Source organism: Drosophila novamexicana, unplaced genomic scaffold (assembly GCF_003285875.2).
Source record: "Drosophila novamexicana strain 15010-1031.04,08,12 unplaced genomic scaffold, DnovRS2.1 tig00001768-arrow-arrow-pilon, whole genome shotgun sequence".
NCBI classification, from domain to species: domain Eukaryota; kingdom Metazoa; phylum Arthropoda; class Insecta; order Diptera; family Drosophilidae; genus Drosophila; species Drosophila novamexicana.
This window is the reverse complement of record NW_020824889.1, coordinates 287,262-311,562: the sequence shown is the minus strand read 5'-3', so window position 1 is coordinate 311,562 and position 24,301 is coordinate 287,262. Positions and strand designations below refer to the sequence as shown.

Here is a 24,301-nt window from a genome sequence, read left to right as displayed (position 1 = left end):
AGCAAATACCTAGAAGATTTGGGGAGTTAAGAATAAATGCGTTAAGAAGAATGTATAGAAGCGGACAAGTTACCCGTGAAGAGCTAGTGGCTAACATCCAAGGCCAACCTCCAACAATCCAGCGATTAATCCTACCAGACTATGTGGACGAGAGGCAGCAGAATCATCAACCACAGCGTACTCTGCCAATGCAGATACAACAGGCACTATCAACGCAGCAACAACAGCAGCTAACTACGCCAACTCAGGAGTCAGTGAATCCGCAGTTGCAACCGCAGCTACAGCAGCCGCAACTCCAACAAACTCAGCTAACGACGACTGTCATCCAGGCCAGGCACCAACTCCAGCAAATACCTAGAAGATTTGGGGAGTTAAGAATAAATGCGTTAAGAAGAATGTATAGAAGCGGACAAATTACACGTGAAGAGCTAGTGGCTAACATCCAAGGCCAACCCCCAACAATCCAGCGATTAATCCTACCAGACTATGTGGACGAGAGGCAGCAGAATCATCAAACACAGCATACTCTGCCAATGCAGACTCAACAGGCATCAGTAACGCCACAACAGCAGCTAACGACATCACCTCAGGGGACAGGAAACCTGCAATCGCTGACGCAACCACAGCAGCCGCAACTACAACACACCCAGATAAATACAGCCATCAGCCACGAAACACTCCTGGAGCATGGCCTCCAGAGAGTCCGGTTAACATTGGAACGCGTTCTAAATGAAGACATGGAAGTCGCAAGCTCCCAAGATGATCTGCTGGGTCAAATAATTAGTTTGGAATGAGCAACGGCATTGGCAGCGTCTACCAAAACAAATATGAAATAGCTCAACTGCTCCTTGTGGGCTCCATCCAACATCCTGACTCATAACGGAACCGATTTAATACTTTGCCGCCAAGTCAGCTGACATGCAATTCCTCGACAAATTGTGGAGTCTGAGAGACGCCAATAGATGTTTCCAAACCACGACACAGAAGTGCTGACCTGCAAACAAAGGCACAAATTAAACACTGTTTAAACAAAGCTTTAAATGCATACACACCAAGAACACGATGCGCCCACGACGGCCAACTGGGCCAAATTCTCAATTTGGAGTGAGCGAGTGCCTCGGCATCGCCCACTCAAACAAAATATGCAACAGCTCAGCAGCTCTTTGTGGGCTCATCCAGCATCCTGAAACGCAAACAGCCTGCTTGCATGCCATCAAGTACAACGGAGCCGATTTAATACGCTGCTGTGACTACCAAGTCGACTGATATGTAAATTCTGGACAAGCTGCGTGGCGTGTGAGAGACGCCACCAGATATTTCCAAATCACGAATGATGATGCGCTGTCCTGCAACCAAAGGCACATAAATAAAAGCAAAAAATTGTTTAAAATACATACTTACCAAAAGATGACATGCTCCACGACGGCCTGCTGGTCGAATGCCCAATTTAGAGTGGGCGACTGCTTCGGTATCGCCCATTCAAACAATTCCTGGCCAAACTGCATGGCGTGTGAGAGACGCCACTGGATGTTTCCAAACCGCGACGATGATGCGCTGTCCTGCAAGCAAGGTTTGGGAACTCAATTTGGAGTGAGCGACGGCCTCGGCATCGCCCACTCGAACAAGGTATTCAACAGCCCAGCAGCTCCTTGTGGGCTCCATCTAGCATCCTGAACTGCAACCGGCCTGTTTGCGGGCCACCCGGGTCTGCTGACATGCAACTACTGGACGGATTGTGGAGTGTGAGAGACGACAATGAATGTTTCTAAAGCAAGACGCAGAACTGCTGCCCTGCAAATAAAGGCATAAATTAAACAATGTCTAAATAAAGCTTTAAATACATACATACCAAGAAGACGATGCACCCACGACGGTAAATTGGGCCAAATACTCATTTGAAGTGAGCGACTGCTTCGGTATCGCTCATACAAACAATTCCTGGTCAAGCTGCGTGGCGTGTGAGAGACGCCACCAGATATTTCCAAATCACGAAGATGATGCGCTGTCCTGCAACCAAAGGCACATAATTAAAAGCAAAAAATTGTTTAAAACACATACTTACCAAGAAGATGACATGCTCCACGACGGCCTGCTGGCTAAATACTCAACCTGGAGTGAGCGACAGCTCCGGCACCGCCCTCTCAAACAAAGTGGGCAACAGCTCAGCAGCTCCTGTTGGGCTCCATCTAGCAATCTGAATCGCTACCGGCCTGCTTCCAGGCCATCCATTACTATTGAGCCGATTGAATGCGTTACTGTGACCGCCAAGCCAACTGACATGCAATTACTGGCAAGCTTCGTGGCGAGTGAGAGACGCCAACGGATGTTTCCAAACCATGACACTAAGTGCTGTCCTGCAAATAAAGACGATGCGCCTATGACGGTCGACTGGGCCCAGTACTCAATTTGAGGTGAGCGATTGCTTCGGTATCGCCCAGTCAAACAATTTCTGGCCAAGCTGCGTGGCGTGTGAGAGACGACGCTGGACGCTTCCAAATCACGACGAAAATGCGCTGTCCTGCAACCAAAGGCACATAAATAAAAGCAAAAATTGTTTTAAAATACATACTTACCAAAAGATGACATGCTCCACGACGGCCTGCTGGCTGAATACCCAACTTGGAGTGGGCGACTGCTCCGGCATCGCCCATACAAACAATTCCTGGTCAAACTGCATGGCGTGTGAGAGACGCCATTAGAAGCTTCCTAACCACAACGATGATGCGCTGTCTTGCAAGCAAAAGCACAAATAAAAAAAATTGTCTACATACTTACCAAGAAGATGATACGCCCCACGATGGCCTCCTGGTTAAATACACAATTTGCAGTGAGCGACGGCATCGGCATCGCCCACTCGAACAAAATATGCAACAGCTCAGCAGCTCCTTGTGGGCTCCACCTAGCACCCTGAACTGCAACCGGCCTGTACTGCGGGCCACCCAATGCGTTGCTGCGGCTGCCAAGCCAGCTGACATGCAATACTCAGATAAGATGATCTGCTCCACGACGATCCACTGAGCCAAACCACTAATTGGCATGAGCGACGGTATAGCCCAGCAGCTTCATGTGGGCTCCCCTCACTTCCTGAATTGCCCGAGTGGCCATCCATCATAAGCGTACCTGCCAGCTGAGTGAGATGCATGACGCGCGATAGCCGCCACAGAGGAAGTTACCACTGTTTTCAATAAGACGCAGGTTCCCACGGCGGATTACTGGGCCAAAACTCAGGAAACGCTGCCATTGATGCTGCTCCTAAAGATGAGTAATGCAGGACGATAAATATCGTTGCAAATAAAAATACCAAAAACGCGTTTAGCCGATAAGTTAATACCGACACGCTGTAACAGGGCTGCAAAATGTTTTGCCCACAAATTATAATACTTCTGTTGCCATTTAAATTTAAAATAAGTTGCTATGTTAAAGTAATGAGTTAAATTAAAAATAAAGACACCGTCAGTATCTTTCTGGCGGGCAAGTGGTTAAGATTAAAAACTTACCAAGAAGATGACATGCTCCACGACGGCCTGCTGGCTAAATACTCAACCTGGAGTGAGCGACAGCTCCGGCACCGCCCTCTCAAACAAAGTGGGCAACAGCTCAGCAGCTCCTGTTGGGCTCCATCTAGCAATCTGAATCGCTACCGGCCTGCTTCCAGGCCATCCATTACTATTGAGCCGATTGAATGCGTTACTGTGACCGCCAAGCCAACTGACATGCAATTACTGGCAAGCTTCGTGGCGAGTGAGAGACGCCAACGGATGTTTCCAAACCATGACACTAAGTGCTGTCCTGCAAATAAAGACGATGCGCCTATGACGGTCGACTGGGCCCAGTACTCAATTTGAGGTGAGCGATTGCTTCGGTATCGCCCAGTCAAACAATTTCTGGCCAAGCTGCGTGGCGTGTGAGAGACGACGCTGGACGCTTCCAAATCACGACGAAAATGCGCTGTCCTGCAACCAAAGGCACATAAATAAAAGCAAAAATTGTTTTAAAATACATACTTACCAAGAAGATGACATGCTCCACGACGGCCTGCTGGCTGAATACCCAACTTGGAGTGGGCGACTGCTCCGGCATCGCCCATACAAACAATTCCTGGTCAAACTGCATGGCGTGTGAGAGACGCCATTAGAAGCTTCCTAACCACAACGATGATGCGCTGTCTTGCAAGCAAAAGCACAAATAAAAAAAATTGTCTACATACTTACCAAGAAGATGATACGCCCCACGATGGCCTCCTGGTTAAATACACAATTTGCAGTGAGCGACGGCATCGGCATCGCCCACTCGAACAAAATATGCAACAGCTCAGCAGCTCCTTGTGGGCTCCACCTAGCACCCTGAACTGCAACCGGCCTGTACTGCGGGCCACCCAATGCGTTGCTGCGGCTGCCAAGCCAGCTGACATGCAATACTCAGATAAGATGATCTGCTCCACGACGATCCACTGAGCCAAACCACTAATTGGCATGAGCGACGGTATAGCCCAGCAGCTTCATGTGGGCTCCCCTCACTTCCTGAATTGCCCGAGTGGCCATCCATCATAAGCGTACCTGCCAGCTGAGTGAGATGCATGACGCGCGATAGCCGCCACAGAGGAAGTTACCACTGTTTTCAATAAGACGCAGGTTCCCACGGCGGATTACTGGGCCAAAACTCAGGAAACGCTGCCATTGATGCTGCTCCTAAAGATGAGTAATGCAGGACGATAAATATCGTTGCAAATAAAAATACCAAAAACGCGTTTAGCCGATAAGTTAATACCGACACGCTGTAACAGGGCTGCAAAATGTTTTGCCCACAAATTATAATACTTCTGTTGCCATTTAAATTTAAAATAAGTTGCTATGTTAAAGTAATGAGTTAAATTAAAAATAAAGACACCGTCAGTATCTTTCTGGCGGGCAAGTGGTTAAGATTAAAAAGAAGCTTCCTAACCACAACGATGATGCGCTGTCTTGCAAGCAAAAGCACAAATAAAAAAAATTGTCTACATACTTACCAAGAAGATGATACGCCCCACGATGGCCTCCTGGTTAAATACACAATTTGCAGTGAGCGACGGCATCGGCATCGCCCACTCGAACAAAATATGCAACAGCTCAGCAGCTCCTTGTGGGCTCCACCTAGCACCCTGAACTGCAACCGGCCTGTACTGCGGGCCACCCAATGCGTTGCTGCGGCTGCCAAGCCAGCTGACATGCAATACTCAGATAAGATGATCTGCTCCACGACGATCCACTGAGCCAAACCACTAATTGGCATGAGCGACGGTATAGCCCAGCAGCTTCATGTGGGCTCCCCTCACTTCCTGAATTGCCCGAGTGGCCATCCATCATAAGCGTACCTGCCAGCTGAGTGAGATGCATGACGCGCGATAGCCGCCACAGAGGAAGTTACCACTGTTTTCAATAAGACGCAGGTTCCCACGGCGGATTACTGGGCCAAAACTCAGGAAACGCTGCCATTGATGCTGCTCCTAAAGATGAGTAATGCAGGACGATAAATATCGTTGCAAATAAAAATACCAAAAACGCGTTTAGCCGATAAGTTAATACCGACACGCTGTAACAGGGCTGCAAAATGTTTTGCCCACAAATTATAATACTTCTGTTGCCATTTAAATTTAAAATAAGTTGCTATGTTAAAGTAATGAGTTAAATTAAAAATAAAGACACCGTCAGTATCTTTCTGGCGGGCAAGTGGTTAAGATTAAAAAGAAGCTTCCTAACCACAACGATGATGCGCTGTCTTGCAAGCAAAAGCACAAATAAAAAAAATTGTCTACATACTTACCAAGAAGATGATACGCCCCACGATGGCCTCCTGGTTAAATACACAATTTGCAGTGAGCGACGGCATCGGCATCGCCCACTCGAACAAAATATGCAACAGCTCAGCAGCTCCTTGTGGGCTCCACCTAGCACCCTGAACTGCAACCGGCCTGTACTGCGGGCCACCCAATGCGTTGCTGCGGCTGCCAAGCCAGCTGACATGCAATACTCAGATAAGATGATCTGCTCCACGACGATCCACTGAGCCAAACCACTAATTGGCATGAGCGACGGTATAGCCCAGCAGCTTCATGTGGGCTCCCCTCACTTCCTGAATTGCCCGAGTGGCCATCCATCATAAGCGTACCTGCCAGCTGAGTGAGATGCATGACGCGCGATAGCCGCCACAGAGGAAGTTACCACTGTTTTCAATAAGACGCAGGTTCCCACGGCGGATTACTGGGCCAAAACTCAGGAAACGCTGCCATTGATGCTGCTCCTAAAGATGAGTAATGCAGGACGATAAATATCGTTGCAAATAAAAATACCAAAAACGCGTTTAGCCGATAAGTTAATACCGACACGCTGTAACAGGGCTGCAAAATGTTTTGCCCACAAATTATAATACTTCTGTTGCCATTTAAATTTAAAATAAGTTGCTATGTTAAAGTAATGAGTTAAATTAAAAATAAAGACACCGTCAGTATCTTTCTGGCGGGCAAGTGGTTAAGATTAAAAAGAAGCTTCCTAACCACAACGATGATGCGCTGTCTTGCAAGCAAAAGCACAAATAAAAAAAATTGTCTACATACTTACCAAGAAGATGATACGCCCCACGATGGCCTCCTGGTTAAATACACAATTTGCAGTGAGCGACGGCATCGGCATCGCCCACTCGAACAAAATATGCAACAGCTCAGCAGCTCCTTGTGGGCTCCACCTAGCACCCTGAACTGCAACCGGCCTGTACTGCGGGCCACCCAATGCGTTGCTGCGGCTGCCAAGCCAGCTGACATGCAATACTCAGATAAGATGATCTGCTCCACGACGATCCACTGAGCCAAACCACTAATTGGCATGAGCGACGGTATAGCCCAGCAGCTTCATGTGGGCTCCCCTCACTTCCTGAATTGCCCGAGTGGCCATCCATCATAAGCGTACCTGCCAGCTGAGTGAGATGCATGACGCGCGATAGCCGCCACAGAGGAAGTTACCACTGTTTTCAATAAGACGCAGGTTCCCACGGCGGATTACTGGGCCAAAACTCAGGAAACGCTGCCATTGATGCTGCTCCTAAAGATGAGTAATGCAGGACGATAAATATCGTTGCAAATAAAAATACCAAAAACGCGTTTAGCCGATAAGTTAATACCGACACGCTGTAACAGGGCTGCAAAATGTTTTGCCCACAAATTATAATACTTCTGTTGCCATTTAAATTTAAAATAAGTTGCTATGTTAAAGTAATGAGTTAAATTAAAAATAAAGACACCGTCAGTATCTTTCTGGCGGGCAAGTGGTTAACATTAAAAAAGGTTAAGATTAAAAAAAAAAAAAGTTAAGATTAAAAAAAAAAAAAAAAAAAAAAAAAAGTAAATGCTGCGCTCAGATGAGGAATACGATTCCTCTGACGCCTCCATAATCTCGGTCGGCTACAACTTCGGTGATATAGCGAGATACGTCATGCCCAGTGCCAGTGAATCTGATAATTCCCAACTTGACAAATTAACGACGGCACCCTTGACCGTGCCAGACGCTACTGCTCACGGTACTACCCGGCGACTCTCCATGGATGCACTTGCTCCAGCCAATTCTAGCCACGATGCTGCCCCATCGGCGGCAGATCCGACGAGAGCAAGCGGTGAGTACATAGTCACACTCCCGTCGCAGTCCAACTCGGACCTGTCCACCAAGCCTATCCGCGGTTCACCCATGGATGTAACGTTTGACACCGAGGATGAAGCCGCCCTTGCTGAAATGGATGCCCCGCTGAGCCCCCTGCAAACGACAGTAATGGAAAAAACCATTTGCCCAAAAATCTTCAAAAAAGAACAAGCAAAGAAAGGGCCGCCAAAACGCGCATCAGACGCCACTAACACCACAAAAAAAGGCGCCAATACATATAAAATCCAAAAGAAAAAAGCGAAAATCACTAACACAATCAAACGCAAAAGTAGCGGCACATTCCCCGCCAAAAGAGAAATAAGAGACACAAAAAGAATGACAAATGCCAACGGAATCGGCACACACACACTACAACAGTGCGCACAGCAAATACACACACAGGGCAAGGAAACTGCTTTATCGACAAGCGCCAATAAAAGCGGCGCACACATACTACAGCAGGAACTAAACGCTGCTTTACAGTCCTCATCTACCAATGCACGCATGAACGCCAACATAACTGGCACTCAGCAACAACAAGCAACACAGCAGAAACCACTACAACAGCCAATACAGAGCCAACAACAAGTTAAACCTTGGAAGCTACTTCTCCAGCAATGGAAAAACAATTCTATGCCTGCGCCAACAGCAACAACTACAACAACCACAACCAGAAGAAACTTGCTGCCATCTTTAATAAAATCGCCGCCAACTCAGACGCTAACAATGACGGCAGAAAATACCAACAACGACAAAGCAACATTGCTACAAAGCTGGCTATCTGGTGTGCCACCACTGCTGCCCAACGAACTACCAAAGCCTCCACTAGTAACGATAAATACCGCCGCCACAACATGGCGATCCCCCCTGAAGAGAAGATGTGTGGACATGGATGAATCTGATGATGATCCCGCTCTCCAGGTGCTACCGCTAACAACGCCCATTTTTAAGAGCGGGTTCGCCATCAAGCTCCACCAGGAGGCACGCCGGCAACAAATGCTCCAAAGTGACGCACAGCAGCAACATGGACAGCAGGCAGAACAGCAAGGGCAATCACAAAATTGTCAGCATTCACAGCCACATCAACAACAGAATCAACAAAAATCGCAACAACATCAGCAATCAAAGGACGAGAGCTCGCAGCAGCAATCGAAAGAGCATCTACCACAGCCACTACAGCAACAGACAATACAAAGCAAGAAAGTGCCCGCACTCTTCTTGCCGATGGTGCCCGCAATTATACCACTACTAGATAAACTGAAAAGCAATCCAGGTGTTGGAAAATTCTCCACAAAGGCAACATCTGGCAGCGGATTACGTGTCCAATGTGAAGATCTGGTCACACACAACGCAATCCTGACCGCCCTGGCTGAAGAAGGCACTCATCTGCATACGCACCAACTACGCAGCGAAAAGGGATATCGCATAATCTTGCGCCATATCCATCACACTACACCCTGTGAATGGATAGCGGCCAAGCTAGAACAATTGGGCTTTGTCGCTCGATTCATCCGAGGCATAAAACACCGGTTTACAGGCAGGCCGCTGAATATATTCGAAATCGAACTGCAGACCAAAGCGGATGGGAGCCATGAAGACATCCTCAACCTGAAAGAGCTGGGGAGCCAATCAGTCGCGGTTGAGCGGCAAGTCAAACCTCGTGATCCAGTGCAGTGCCATCGGTGCCAGGCCTTTGGACACACGAAAAATTACTGCAGGCGGCCTTTCGTCTGCATGAAATGTGCAGGTGAGCACATGTCAACTGCGTGCACCAAACCCAGACAGGTGGAGCCCAAGTGCGCAAATTGCAAGGGCAATCATATAAGCTGCTATAAAGGCTGCCCTGCCTACAAAAACGCACGCAGCAAACTAAGGGCAAACCGAGTCATGGCCGATGATAAACAGCGGCAAGAACGTGAGCAGAGGCAGCAGCCACTGCCAGGAATCCAGCATCCACACCAGATAAAACCAGCACATCAGCAGTCAAGAGCATTAAAACAGCCAGGAGTCGCTAAGCTATCCTACAGTCAGGTCGTGCGTAACGGCAACGCTGCCGGTCGCGTACGAAACCCGGCCGAAATACACTTGGCCACTTTCCAGCAGCAACTACGATTGGAACAACAGCAAAATCAACTACCAAATCCTCCCATGAGGGAACAGCAGATCTCAGCAACAAACAATGCCAGTACACCGAATTCAGCTGAAAGATCCACCAACATGTCCCACAGCCGGCTTGTGTCCACAATCCGCAAACATAACCCGAAAAGAAAGCTTTTAGGAACACTTCAGCGGCCACTTCGCAGACGGCAGAATCAACAACAACATCGTTCGAACAATTCCAGGAAGCCAGCAACATCATCAATTAACAAGCCAGCTACTCCAACCAATCGTGACAAGTTCACGCACGGCCAAGTCGACTATAGTGCTCCCTTGCGCAATTCGTTTGGAAGTCATTTGGCCACTCCACAGCAGCATCAATGGGATGAACAGCAGCAGCAGGCAGGACACCAATCATCAATGTCCAAAAGCACTATACTCCAGACATTAGAACAAAACATGGCAATGTTTAGTCGCATGGAAAAAAGAATAGACACTCTATTAAATGTCCTTGTGCAATTCATTACCATCCATAATGAAAACAATACAACAAACACCAATAATCATGTGTTCCCAAACATAGCCCATCAACAAACAGACAGCAAAGCAGCCCAAATGGACTGCTCTAGGGAAGCTGCCATCGCCAATGACGTCACTAAATATGTATAGTCGTACTCACAGCAGTACCGACTCTCAATTGACCATAGCCACTACTTCCTCAGCTGAAAATGTCCACAACAGTGCGCCAATTAGTACAGCAAATCCACATGTGACCATCCACAGGAGCGGCCAGAATAGCAACCCACTTAAAATTGCTTTCTGGAATGCATGTGGTATAGGCAACAAAATGACAGAGCTAGAGCTGTACATGCGACGCGAGTCCATCCAAATTATGATGGTCATCGAAACTCGGGTTCCATCTGACGCCAGCATACTAAGCATGGACGGCTACCACACATACAGTACAACCAATCCACACACGTATCGGAGAGGTGGAGTCGCTATCTTTGTACGAAACGACATTAGACATGCCGCCCTTCATCCAATGTCCGAGAACTTCCTCCAGATTATGCCTGTTGCCTTACTTCCTGAAAATGAGAATAAAAGGGAAATAATTATAATTGCGCCAATATACTGCCCCCCAGTGTTCAAATGGTCAGTCGAACACTTCACAAAACTGTTCAGACATTTTGACAAAATCACAGAACTGGCTTCATCTAACTTTCTCCTCTGCGGTGACTGGAATGCCCAGCACTCATGGTGGGGAAACCCGCGCGCCTGTCACAGAGGCAAAGCGCTCTTCGAAGCAATTCACACGCAAAGTCGATATAATGTTCTGGCCACCGGCGGAGCAACGCACTACCCGTACGATAGGAGGAAAAGACCATCAGCAATTGACCTCGCAGTCTACGGTGGGCTAGATAGCAATCGACTTCGAATCCACTCCTCTACGGACCTGGACTCGGACCACCTGCCCCTAAGAGTTGATCTGATCACTAACAAAAATCGAATCTTTACAACTCATACTGGAAATCACAGACTGCTACCTAATGGAGCCAATACGCATCGTTTTCAGGAGCTTCTTGACCAGCAAATCCACTTAAACACCGAGATCCGCAGTGGCCTGGACATCGACGATGCAGTGAACATCTTCGTACGCAACGTTCAAATAGCGGCAGATGCAGCAGCACACAGGCAGATAGGAAACCAGCTTAGCCACCGGGCCCACCGCAGGCACGATCTTGAACTGGACGAGCCAACCAGAAGACTATTATCGGAGAAACAGAGATGCAAGCAGATTTTAATGGCGACACGAACTCCAGAGGCAAGGCAACAATATAGGTCTGCACAAAATAAGTTGAAGAAGGCACTAATCCAGCTGAAAAACAAGAATATTAATAAAATGCTTGTGGACATTGACACCCATGATCGATACGCTATGCAAAAGCTTTGGAGACTTACCAACAAGCTTAAAAAACAGCCGCAGCCCAATTGGCCAATAAAAACAATACAGGCTAATGTTGGCAATGGGGGCGCGAGGCGTGCGACAAATCCAAACGTAATATGGACGAAAACTACTGCCGAAAAAGCGGAGGCTTTCGTCGCCCACCTTGAAGAAAGATTCAGTCCAAATTTCTCTAATTCGTCTGAGGAGCGTGCAGAAATTCGTCAGGAATGGAGACAACTGAAGCAGCAGAAACTCCAGCAGCAACAAACAGACCAGGAGCTACAGCAGACTATTAGGCCAATCACGCTCAATGAACTAAAGCTAGAAATTGATGCACTAGTGGTAACGAAGTCGCCTGGAGAAGATAAAATAGATAACAGAATTATCCAACTTTTACCGCAAAAAGCGCTGCTATACTTACTGCTAATCTACAACTCTAGCCTAAGGTTAGGGCATTTCCCAAGCAAATGGAAACACGCTGGCATAACTATGATTCCCAAGCCTGGTAAAAGCACAGCTGAAGCAACATCATATCGTCCAATCAGCCTCTTATCGGGCCTATCAAAGATCTTCGAGAAGCTCTTAATGTCAAGGCTCTTCGAAGTCCAGGATTTTGCCAGGGCAATGCCAAGCCATCAATTTGGCTTCAGGCGAGAACACGGCACTGAGCAGCAACTGGCCCGCGTTACGCAATTTATATTACGCGCATACGAAGAGCGACATTTCTGCTCAGCGGTCTATATAGATATCTCGGAAGCCTTTGACCGCGTGTGGCATGACGGCCTGCTGAACAAGTTAATAAAATTGTTACCATTAAACCTTTATACGATACTTGAAAATTACCTATGCGAGCGCACCTTCGTAGTAAACTGCAACGACGGTGTCAAATCTAGAACAGGTCGAGTTGCTGCCGGCGTGCCCCAGGGCAGTGTGCTGGGCCCAATTCTGTACACAATTTACTCGTCGGATATGCCCCTCCCATCGCTCATGAGACGCACATACTTTGCGCCCAGCCAAAATCAAATGCTGTTATCAACATACGCCGACGATACAGTGATCATGTGTGCCTCTGCGCTTCCCTCGGGGGCTGTCGGACAGAACGAGGAATACCTTCGCCACTTCACAAAATGGGCGAAAAAATGGTCCATTAGTATCAACGCTAACAAAACAGGCCATGTGCTCTACACACTGAGAAATCTAGCTCAAACAGATAGAGAACGGTCACCACTACTAAATGGGCAAAGGATACCAAGCAAAACCTCACAGACATACCTGGGAATCATACTGGACCGGAAACTCACCCTCAAACCACATGTCACTCACCTAAGTAACAAGCTGAGAGCAAGAGCATCCAAACTGATGTGGCTCCTTGGTCCCAACAGCAGACTGGCAAAGGACTGCAAAGCGGTACTCATCAAGCAGCTCATCATACCAATCTGGCAATACGGTCTCCCTGTCTGGGGGGCGCTCACATCGGACACACAGTTACAACGAATTCAGCGACTGCAAAATAAAATAATAAGAAAATCAGTTAATGCATCCTGGTACACCAGAAACGCAACAATACGGAGTACATACTGCCTTAAAACTGTTGACGAAGTCTTTCACTTGGCAAGTGACCGCTTTGCAAACTCGTTGGTCAGACATGCAAACCCTGAGGCACGAAACCTGCTAGAGCACCCATTTGAGCCACAGCGCCTACTGAGGCCCCGCTACATGCAGCAATTACAACAACACATACGACCGCTTCAGAATCATCATGGACCGCAACAGCGCCAAGCACAGCCACCGCACACACAGCACACTGCTCACCAAGCACAACAAGCACAACAAAGGATGCAATTTAGAGAGCAGCTTCCAACACTCCTCCGGCTTCAAGAAGAAGAGCTAGAGAGGCGAGAAAATGAGAGATTGGCCGAAATCCAGGCAAGGCAACAGATCCAGCAACCTAATCGGCCGCCTCCTAGAAGATTCGGGGAGTCAATAATAAATGCGTTAAGAAGAATGTATAGAAGCGGAGAAATCACCCGTGAAGAGGTAGTGGCAGATATTCAAGGCCAACCCCCAACAATCCAGCGATTAATCCTACCAGACTATGTGGACGAGAGGCAGCAGGATCATCAAACACAGCAAGCTCTGCCAATGCAGATGCAACAGGCACCATCAACGCAGCAACAACAGCAGCTAACTACGCCAACTCAGGAGTCAGTGAATCCGCAGTTGCAACCGCAGCTACAGCAGCCGCAACTCCAACAAACTCAGCTAACGACGACTGTCATCCAGGCCAGGCACCAACTCCAGCAAATACCTAGAAGATTTGGGGAGTTAAGAATAAATGCGTTAAGAAGAATGTATAGAAGCGGACAAGTTACCCGTGAAGAGCTAGTGGCTAACATCCAAGGCCAACCTCCAACAATCCAGCGATTAATCCTACCAGACTATGTGGACGAGAGGCAGCAGAATCATCAACCACAGCGTACTCTGCCAATGCAGATACAACAGGCACTATCAACGCAGCAACAACAGCAGCTAACTACGCCAACTCAGGAGTCAGTGAATCCGCAGTTGCAACCGCAGCTACAGCAGCCGCAACTCCAACAAACTCAGCTAACGACGACTGTCATCCAGGCCAGGCACCAACTCCAGCAAATACCTAGAAGATTTGGGGAGTTAAGAATAAATGCGTTAAGAAGAATGTATAGAAGCGGACAAATTACACGTGAAGAGCTAGTGGCTAACATCCAAGGCCAACCCCCAACAATCCAGCGATTAATCCTACCAGACTATGTGGACGAGAGGCAGCAGAATCATCAAACACAGCATACTCTGCCAATGCAGACTCAACAGGCATCAGTAACGCCACAACAGCAGCTAACGACATCACCTCAGGGGACAGGAAACCTGCAATCGCTGACGCAACCACAGCAGCCGCAACTACAACACACCCAGATAAATACAGCCATCAGCCACGAAACACTCCTGGAGCATGGCCTCCAGAGAGTCCGGTTAACATTGGAACGCGTTCTAAATGAAGACATGGAAGTCGCAAGCTCCCAAGATGATCTGCTGGGTCAAATAATTAGTTTGGAATGAGCAACGGCATTGGCAGCGTCTACCAAAACAAATATGAAATAGCTCAACTGCTCCTTGTGGGCTCCATCCAACATCCTGACTCATAACGGAACCGATTTAATACTTTGCCGCCAAGTCAGCTGACATGCAATTCCTCGACAAATTGTGGAGTCTGAGAGACGCCAATAGATGTTTCCAAACCACGACACAGAAGTGCTGACCTGCAAACAAAGGCACAAATTAAACACTGTTTAAACAAAGCTTTAAATGCATACACACCAAGAACACGATGCGCCCACGACGGCCAACTGGGCCAAATTCTCAATTTGGAGTGAGCGAGTGCCTCGGCATCGCCCACTCAAACAAAATATGCAACAGCTCAGCAGCTCTTTGTGGGCTCATCCAGCATCCTGAAACGCAAACAGCCTGCTGGCATGCCATCAAGTACAACGGAGCCGATTTAATACGCTGCTGTGACTACCAAGTCGACTGATATGTAAATTCTGGACAAGCTGCGTGGCGTGTGAGAGACGCCACCAGATATTTCCAAATCACGAATGATGATGCGCTGTCCTGCAACCAAAGGCACATAAATAAAAGCAAAAAATTGTTTAAAATACATACTTACCAAAAGATGACATGCTCCACGACGGCCTGCTGGTCGAATGCCCAATTTAGAGTGGGCGACTGCTTCGGTATCGCCCATTCAAACAATTCCTGGCCAAACTGCATGGCGTGTGAGAGACGCCACTGGATGTTTCCAAACCGCGACGATGATGCGCTGTCCTGCAAGCAAGGTTTGGGAACTCAATTTGGAGTGAGCGACGGCCTCGGCATCGCCCACTCGAACAAGGTATTCAACAGCCCAGCAGCTCCTTGTGGGCTCCATCTAGCATCCTGAACTGCAACCGGCCTGTTTGCGGGCCACCCGGGTCTGCTGACATGCAACTACTGGACGGATTGTGGAGTGTGAGAGACGACAATGAATGTTTCTAAAGCAAGACGCAGAACTGCTGCCCTGCAAATAAAGGCATAAATTAAACAATGTCTAAATAAAGCTTTAAATACATACATACCAAGAAGACGATGCACCCACGACGGTAAATTGGGCCAAATACTCATTTGAAGTGAGCGACTGCTTCGGTATCGCTCATACAAACAATTCCTGGTCAAGCTGCGTGGCGTGTGAGAGACGCCACCAGATATTTCCAAATCACGAAGATGATGCGCTGTCCTGCAACCAAAGGCACATAATTAAAAGCAAAAAATTGTTTAAAACACATACTTACCAAGAAGATGACATGCTCCACGACGGCCTGCTGGCTAAATACTCAACCTGGAGTGAGCGACAGCTCCGGCACCGCCCTCTCAAACAAAGTGGGCAACAGCTCAGCAGCTCCTGTTGGGCTCCATCTAGCAATCTGAATCGCTACCGGCCTGCTTCCAGGCCATCCATTACTATTGAGCCGATTGAATGCGTTACTGTGACCGCCAAGCCAACTGACATTTTTTTTTTTTTTTTTTTGTAGTATGTACTGGTCTATTACTCAGTACATACGGCTGGTGGCCCAGATCCGTGTAATGGCTGGATCTGGACAAGTTTACCGCACTGCGCCGCTTAGCGGACCACGCGGAATCGGTCGTTTTCTTGGGAGGCAATTGTTGGTATTGCAGATTATGGCTAGGTATAGCTCTTGTTTTTGGCGCTTAGGTGTTGCTCAGGTTGGAGCTTGTTGCGCTGGGTGAAGCACGGATTGTTTTTATTGGTGGTTGGTCAATACGCTATTGTGGCTTTGGTGGCTAGCCTTGGAAGTGTAGAGCATATTGAGGTTGTTAGTTGTGGTTAGTGTTTGCGCCAGGTTGGTGGTTAGTTGTGGATTAGTTTTGAAGTCTGGTGGGACAGTTCAGGTTTTTGAGGTTTGTTGAGCTGTTTGGCATAGGAGTTGTGCCGGCTAGCATTGTTTTCTTGGGGTTTCATGGTCACTGCTCACTCACCTGGTTTACACATACCCAGAAGGGCAGAGCTCCAGGCACCCAAGCAAAGCAGTTAAGGCACTGAGGTTGTGCAGATTTGATTCTTTATCACTGCTCACTCACCTGGTTTACACATACCCAGAAGGGCAGAGCTCCAGGCACCCAAGCAAAGCAGTTAAGGCACTGAGGTTGTGCAGATTTGATTCTTTATCACTGCTCACTCACCTGGTTTACACATACCCAGAAGGGCAGAGCTCCAGGCACCCAAGCAAAGCAGTTTAGGCACTGGGATATTGTTGTGCTGTTTTTAATCTATAACTGCTCACTCACCTGGTTTACACATGTCCGGAAGGACAGAGCTCCAGGTACCCAAGCTAAGCAGTTTTTAGAAGTCTGATATGACTGTTCTAGGCACTGGAATTTAGGCGGTGCAGATTTATTAGGGGTGTGATATATCCGAATATTGGATTGTTGTTTGGGTCACTTTTGGTGTGTATGGGTCTCCTGTTGCTATTGAGCAAATTGGGTTTGTTTTTGTTTGTCTGGTATGAACGTTAACATGCAACTTGGTTGTCGTCTGCTTGTCTAAGAACATACACTTTAGGGTCTCTTCTCAGTCTCTATTCTGACAAACTGAATGACTTGCATATTAATGGGTTAGTATTATTGTTAGTTGAATTGGTCATATGGTAATTCTGGCACTGAGAATTGGGAGTGCAGTTTGTGCGAATTGTAAGTGCACAATATGCTATGGCTGGATATTTTGGTGGTTAAGTTTGTTCAGCAGTTTGAAGTTTGTTGCATGTTTGCATAGACTATTGGATTATGGTACACAGTGTAATTTGGTTGTGTGTTTGGTTGTTCTTTATTTGGCCATTGTTTGGTTTGGCAGTTAATATTTATATAATTGTTATTTGGTTTGAGTTAGTTATTTTAAATTGAGTAATTGGATTGGCCATGGTGTTTGGATCAGCAAGATCAGGGTTAATGATAGTGAAGCACAAGGTGCTTGTATCATTATATTTCTTCACTTTATGCTGATCCATTTGACTAGGCAGTATTTTTGGATTTTTCTTTTTGGATTTGCATTCTTTGGCCAGTCTCCCGGGTTGGGGTGTTGGGACTGTAGTGTCATTGGTGAGTGTGGCTTAGAGTTTGGCATTTGTTGTTTGTGCTAAGCATTGGTGCCTTGTCTTGGTTGTGTTAGTTGTGTTAGTGATTGGCATTTGTGGTTGGTGTATGCAGTTAATATTTATGTGTTTCTTGGTGAGTGTGGCTTGGTTTCTGTGGTCTAAGCAACTTATTCATATGTGGCACTTTTATTTGGCTCACAGTATGACTTGGCTAGGTTTTGTTTAAGCTCACTTAGGTCGAGCAGTTGGTTGTTTGTTAGTGCTATTAGGGGGGGGTTCTGATTGGTGAACAGGCCAGGGGGGGTATGGGTCAGCATTGTCAGAGATAATGATAGTGATAGCGTGAGATGCTCTTATCATTATATTTCATCACTATATGCTGACCCACTAGGCTAGGCAGTTTTCTTGGTTTGTTATCATTGTGCTACTGGTAAGTATGATGTGTTTTTATTTTGGTTTTTAGTTTGCCATATATTTGTTAATTAGGCTAGGCAGTTTTAACTGTGTTACTGGTGAGTATGGCTTGGTGTTTATATAGATTAAGCATAGCATACTTATATGGTGTATGCAGTTTTATGGTTATTGTTGTTGGTTAGATTGGTTAGATTATAGTGTTAGTGGTAGTGTATCATCTAGGGGGCTAAGTGCTGGTTGCACAGAAATTTGTTGTGGCTGTGTAAGCGGTTTTTGTTGCTGCTGGGGTGCACTCTCAGCTTGCGCAGGAAAGGATGCTAGTAGTCGTTCTGTTTCTTGGAGTTTATTGTTGAGAGCGATTAGTTCTCGATTGATGTTATTCATTTCGTTGACACTCATTGGAAAGCGGAGTGTAAAGGATCGTTCTGTGGTGTCTGGGTCAAATGGTAGTCTAGCGCGTAGCTCACTGATTTGTTGGAGTAGGCTATGTTTCTTGCTCTGAAGTTTGGCAAAATATTCTGGTTGGAGATTCTGTACAGGTTTTCTGACTGTTGGTAATGGGGCTATGGTACGTTGTATTGGTCTAACGTGTTTGCTAAGTTGATCCATATATCTGGCTCGACTTCTGGCTAAACGAAATGGGACGTATGGGGTGGCAACAAGCTTTTTTGCTTCAATGTTTGAGTGTTTGCCAAGTCTTTTGGCATAATTGGCAGAAAGTTTGTCAAATGTGTCTTCGATTGTGCGTATCTTAAGGTCGTTGTGTATTGTGCTATTTCTGGTTAGTGGTGGGGGGTTCATGATGGTTCGTAGGGTAATATTTTGAAATGTAGTGACTTTATTGATCTGAGTTTCACTTGTGAGTGCACCCCAGACTGGCAGAGCGTAATGCCATATTGGGGCTATTAATTGTTTATACAAAAGGGTTTTGCAATTTAATGTGAGTTTGCTTTGGTTATTTATCAGCCAGTCGAGTTGGGCTCTTCTGGCTTTGAGTTTGGTTGTAAGGGCTGCAATATGTTTGCAGAAATTTAATTTCTTATCTAAATTTACACCCAGATAGGGATGGGAGTCTTTGGTGATAATGGGTTGGCCTAAGATTTTTGGTGAAATTATGGGTAGTATGAGTTCATAGTTTTCTTTTAGATGGAATAGTATGTGTGCCGTTTTGCTGGCATTTATTTTTATACACCATTTATTGGTCCATTTTTTTTTTTTTTTTTTTGTAGTATGTACTGGTCTATTACTCAGTACATACGGCTGGTGGCCCAGATCCGTGTAATGGCTGGATCTGGACAAGTTTACCGCACTGCGCCGCTTAGCGGACCACGCGGAATCGGTCGTTTTCTTGGGAGGCAATTGTTGGTATTGCAGATTATGGCTAGGTATAGCTCTTGTTTTTGGCGCTTAGGTGTTGCTCAGGTTGGAGCTTGTTGCGCTGGGTGAAGCACGGATTGTTTTTATTGGTGGTTGGTCAATACGCTATTGTGGCTTTGGTGGCTAGCCTTGGAAGTGTAGAGCATATTGAGGTTGTTAGTTGTGGTTAGTGTTTGCGCCAGGTTGGTGGTTAGTTGTGGATTAGTTTTGAAGTCTGGTGGGACAGTTCAGGTTTTTGAGGTTTGTTGAGCTGTTTGGCATAGGAGTTGTGCCGGCTAGCATTGTTTTCTTGGGGTTTCATGGTCACTGCTCACTCACCTGGTTTACACATACCCAGAAGGGCAGAGCTCCAGGCACCCAAGCAAAGCAGTTTAGGCACTGGGATATTGTTGTGCTGTTTTTAATCTATAACTGCTCACTCACCTGGTTTACACATGTCCGGAAGGACAGAGCTCCAGGTACCCAAGCTAAGCAGTTTTTAGAAGTCTGATATGACTGTTCTAGGCACTGGAATTTAGGCGGTGCAGATTTATTAGGGGTGTGATATATCCGAATATTGGATTGTTGTTTGGGTCACTTTTGGTGTGTATGGGTCTCCTGTTGCTATTGAGCAAATTGGGTTTGTTTTTGTTTGTCTGGTATGAACGTTAACATGCAACTTGGTTGTCGTCTGCTTGTCTAAGAACATACACTTTAGGGTCTCTTCTCAGTCTCTATTCTGACAAACTGAATGACTTGCATATTAATGGGTTAGTATTATTGTTAGTTGAATTGGTCATATGGTAATTCTGGCACTGAGAATTGGGAGTGCAGTTTGTGCGAATTGTAAGTGCACAATATGCTATGGCTGGATATTTTGGTGGTTAAGTTTGTTCAGCAGTTTGAAGTTTGTTGCATGTTTGCATAGACTATTGGATTATGGTACACAGTGTAATTTGGTTGTGTGTTTGGTTGTTCTTTATTTGGCCATTGTTTGGTTTGGCAGTTAATATTTATATAATTGTTATTTGGTTTGAGTTAGTTATTTTAAATTGAGTAATTGGATTGGCCATGGTGTTTGGATCAGCAAGATCAGGGTTAATGATAGTGAAGCACAAGGTGCTTGTATCATTATATTTCTTCACTTTATGCTGATCCATTTGACTAGGCAGTATTTTTGGATTTTTCTTTTTGGATTTGCATTCTTTGGCCAGTCTCCCGGGTTGGGGTGTTGGGACTGTAGTGTCATTGGTGAGTGTGGCTTAGAGTTTGGCATTTGTTGTTTGTGCTAAGCATTGGTGCCTTGTCTTGGTTGTGTTAGTTGTGTTAGTGATTGGCATTTGTGGTTGGTGTATGCAGTTAATATTTATGTGTTTCTTGGTGAGTGTGGCTTGGTTTCTGTGGTCTAAGCAACTTATTCATATGTGGCACTTTTATTTGGCTCACAGTATGACTTGGCTAGGTTTTGTTTAAGCTCACTTAGGTCGAGCAGTTGGTTGTTTGTTAGTGCTATTAGGGGGGGGTTCTGATTGGTGAACAGGCCAGGGGGGGTATGGGTCAGCATTGTCAGAGATAATGATAGTGATAGCGTGAGATGCTCTTATCATTATATTTCATCACTATATGCTGACCCACTAGGCTAGGCAGTTTTCTTGGTTTGTTATCATTGTGCTACTGGTAAGTATGATGTGTTTTTATTTTGGTTTTTAGTTTGCCATATATTTGTTAATTAGGCTAGGCAGTTTTAACTGTGTTACTGGTGAGTATGGCTTGGTGTTTATATAGATTAAGCATAGCATACTTATATGGTGTATGCAGTTTTATGGTTATTGTTGTTGGTTAGATTGGTTAGATTATAGTGTTAGTGGTAGTGTATCATCTAGGGGGCTAAGTGCTGGTTGCACAGAAATTTGTTGTGGCTGTGTAAGCGGTTTTTGTTGCTGCTGGGGTGCACTCTCAGCTTGCGCAGGAAAGGATGCTAGTAGTCGTTCTGTTTCTTGGAGTTTATTGTTGAGAGCGATTAGTTCTCGATTGATGTTATTCATTTCGTTGACACTCATTGGAAAGCGGAGTGTAAAGGATCGTTCTGTGGTGTCTGGGTCAAATGGTAGTCTAGCGCGTAGCTCACTGATTTGTTGGAGTAGGCTATGTTTCTTGCTCTGAAGTTTGGCAAAATATTCTGGTTGGAGATTCTGTACAGGTTTTCTGACTGTTGGTAATGGGGCTATGGTACGTTGTATTGGTCTAACGTGTTTGCTAAGTTGATCCATATATCTGGCTCGACTTCTGGCTAAACGAAATGGGACGTATGGGGTGGCAACAAGCTTTTTTGCTTCAATGTTTGAGTGTTTGCCAAGTCTTTTGGCATAATTGGCAGAAAGTTTGTCAAATGTGTCTTCGATTGTGCGTATCTTAAGGTCGTTGTGTATTGTGCTATTTCTGGTTAGTGGTGGGGGGTTCATGATGGTTCGTAGGGTAATATTTTGAAATGTAGTGACTTTATTGATCTGAGTTTCACTTGTGAGTGCACCCCAGACTGGCAGAGCGTAATGCCATATTGGGGCTATTAATTGTTTATACAAAAGGGTTTTGCAATTTAATGTGAGTTTGCTTTGGTTATTTATCAGCCAGTCGAGTTGGGCTCTTCTGGCTTTGAGTTTGGTTGTAAGGGCTGCAATATGTTTGCAGAAATTTAATTTCTTATCTAAATTTACACCCAGATAGGGATGGGAGTCTTTGGTGATAATGGGTTGGCCTAAGATTTTTGGTGAAATTATGGGTAGTATGAGTTCATAGTTTTCTTTTAGATGGAATAGTATGTGTGCCGTTTTGCTGGCATTTATTTTTATACACCATTTATTGGTCCATTTTTCTAGGGTCTCCAGCATTATGTTAACTTGCTCAATGGCTGTTATAGCCGATTCGTTGGCAAACATGACGACAGTGTCATCAGCATAGGTTGCAAGTAAGGATGCTGAGTTGCGTGGGATATTGGTGTAGACTTTATCTGGGGTAGGCATGTCTGCTGTATAGATGGTGTACAGAATTGGTCCCAAAACGCTACCTTGTGGCACTCCGGCCGAAATTGTTTTTGGGGTCGATCTGGCACCCTCATGGCATTCAACCATGAAAGTTCTGTTTGAAAGATAGTGTCTAATGACTGCGTATAGCGTATGAGGTATTAGTGGTTTGAGTTTGAAAAATAGTCCTGGATGCCAGACACGATCAAAGGCCTCTTGTATGTCGATAAAGACAGCTGAACAGAATTGATTTCTTTCATAAGCTCTGAGTATAAATTGGGTGACTCTTGCCAATTGTTGCTCAGTGCTATGCTCGTAGCGAAATCCGAATTGGTGACTTGGTATATAGGATATGAAGGTTTTGGATTTGAACATGCGGCTTAGAAGAAGTTTTTCTAGTATTTTTGACAGGCCAGAAAGTAGGCTAATAGGTCTATATGAGGCGAGTTGCTCGGTCGGCTTACCCGGTTTGGGTATCATTGTGACAACAGCCATTTTCCATTGTTGTGGAAAATGGCCTAGTCGAAGTGAGTTGTTAAAAATTAATATAAGGTATATTAAGGCAGAGTCTGGTAATGCTTTGATTGTATAGTTGTCAATTCTGTCTAGTCCTGGGGCTTTGTTATTTGGGAGTTTCTTGATTTGGGTTTTAACTTCAGCTAGTGTAATTGGTTTGAATATGGGGTTGTTAGGCATTTGCTGGGGTGCAATTTGATTTTCAATGAAAGATCTTTCTTCTGGACTATTTATTAGGTTTGGTCTGAATCTAGTTTCAAGATGCTGAGCAAATGCTTCAGCTTTTTCTATATTAGTTTTACACCAGCTACTTTCTTTGTCCGGAGTATTTGTGTTAGTTTGTATTGTATGTTGCCTTACGGGTAAGTTTGGCATTGGTTGTCTTTTAATTTGCTTGGTGAACTTCCAAAGTTTTTGTAAACTATATCGATCCTTAGGATCAATGGCTAGAAGTGATCTGTCTAGGCGTTGTGCTTTTCTATCTTGGAGTGCTTTTTTGATTCGATTAGCTGTTAATTTATGAGGTCTTTTGGCTGAGCTGTCTCTAAGGACGAGATGATTGTATTTGAAGTATCTTTTTACAATAAGCATATTTTGGATACGTCTATTTGGGGTATGGTATGTACGAAAACGGCTATTTGCTGGGAGATTTGGGGGCAAATTTGTTGCATAGATAGCGGCTTGATGGATATTTCTGGTTAGGATATCAACTGCATCGTTTATGTCTTGACCACTTGTTATCTCAGTGTTGAGATGAATGCTTTGATTTAGCCAGTGATGGAATTTTTTGATATTAGAGTTTGGAGTTAAAACTGGTTTCTTGTGAGATACAATCATTGGCTTATTTAGTAGGTGGATACGAAGTGGAAGGTGATCTGAGTCTAGATCTAATGAGGATTCAATTTGTAAACGATTGTGTTGTATGCCACAATAAATGGCGAAATCAATGGCTGAGGGTCTTTTTCGATGATCATGGGGATAGTGAGTGGGTGAGCCAGTGGCTAATATATTGTAGCTATGTGTCCTGATGCAGTTTATGAGCTCATTGCCTCGATTACAGGCACGATTGTTGCCCCACCAACGGTGTTTGGCATTCCAATCACCGGCTAT

General features: G+C 45.6%; 4 long non-coding RNA genes across 7 annotated transcripts; all 4 read right to left on the bottom strand.

Moving 5' to 3' along the window:
• Positions 1 to 215: 215 nt before the first annotated feature.
• On the bottom strand, positions 216 to 2,515 carry LOC115768407. Of its 2 annotated transcripts, none has more exons than XR_004018534.1 (7): positions 2,063 to 2,515; positions 1,850 to 2,007; positions 1,402 to 1,791; positions 1,053 to 1,346; positions 818 to 994; positions 419 to 764; positions 216 to 354 (listed from the first exon to the last, which is right to left on the bottom strand). It is a non-coding gene; the product is annotated as an uncharacterized LOC115768407 (long non-coding RNA). The 2 variants fall into 2 exon arrangements; XR_004018535.1 differs by having other exon boundaries at positions 481 to 764.
• Positions 2,516 to 10,172: 7,657 nt separating this feature from the next.
• Positions 10,173 to 14,157, bottom strand: LOC115768406. 2 transcript variants are annotated; one of them, XR_004018532.1, is made up of 9 exons: positions 14,079 to 14,157; positions 13,734 to 14,014; positions 13,285 to 13,669; positions 13,030 to 13,209; positions 12,550 to 12,824; positions 12,128 to 12,492; positions 11,721 to 12,061; positions 11,306 to 11,637; positions 10,173 to 11,235 (listed from the first exon to the last, which is right to left on the bottom strand). It is a non-coding gene; the product is annotated as an uncharacterized LOC115768406 (long non-coding RNA). The 2 variants fall into 2 exon arrangements; XR_004018533.1 differs by having other exon boundaries at positions 10,174 to 10,846.
• Positions 14,158 to 14,220: 63 nt separating this feature from the next.
• Positions 14,221 to 15,183, bottom strand: LOC115768408. 2 transcript variants are annotated; one of them, XR_004018536.1, is made up of 4 exons: positions 15,058 to 15,183; positions 14,823 to 14,999; positions 14,424 to 14,769; positions 14,221 to 14,359 (listed from the first exon to the last, which is right to left on the bottom strand). It is a non-coding gene; the product is annotated as an uncharacterized LOC115768408 (long non-coding RNA). The 2 variants fall into 2 exon arrangements; XR_004018537.1 differs by having other exon boundaries at positions 14,486 to 14,769.
• A 39-nt stretch (positions 15,184 to 15,222) lies between these two features.
• On the bottom strand, positions 15,223 to 16,273 carry LOC115768410. The gene is made up of 4 exons (XR_004018538.1): positions 16,068 to 16,273; positions 15,855 to 16,012; positions 15,407 to 15,796; positions 15,223 to 15,351 (listed from the first exon to the last, which is right to left on the bottom strand). It is a non-coding gene; the product is annotated as an uncharacterized LOC115768410 (long non-coding RNA).
• Positions 16,274 to 24,301: the final 8,028 nt, after the last annotated feature.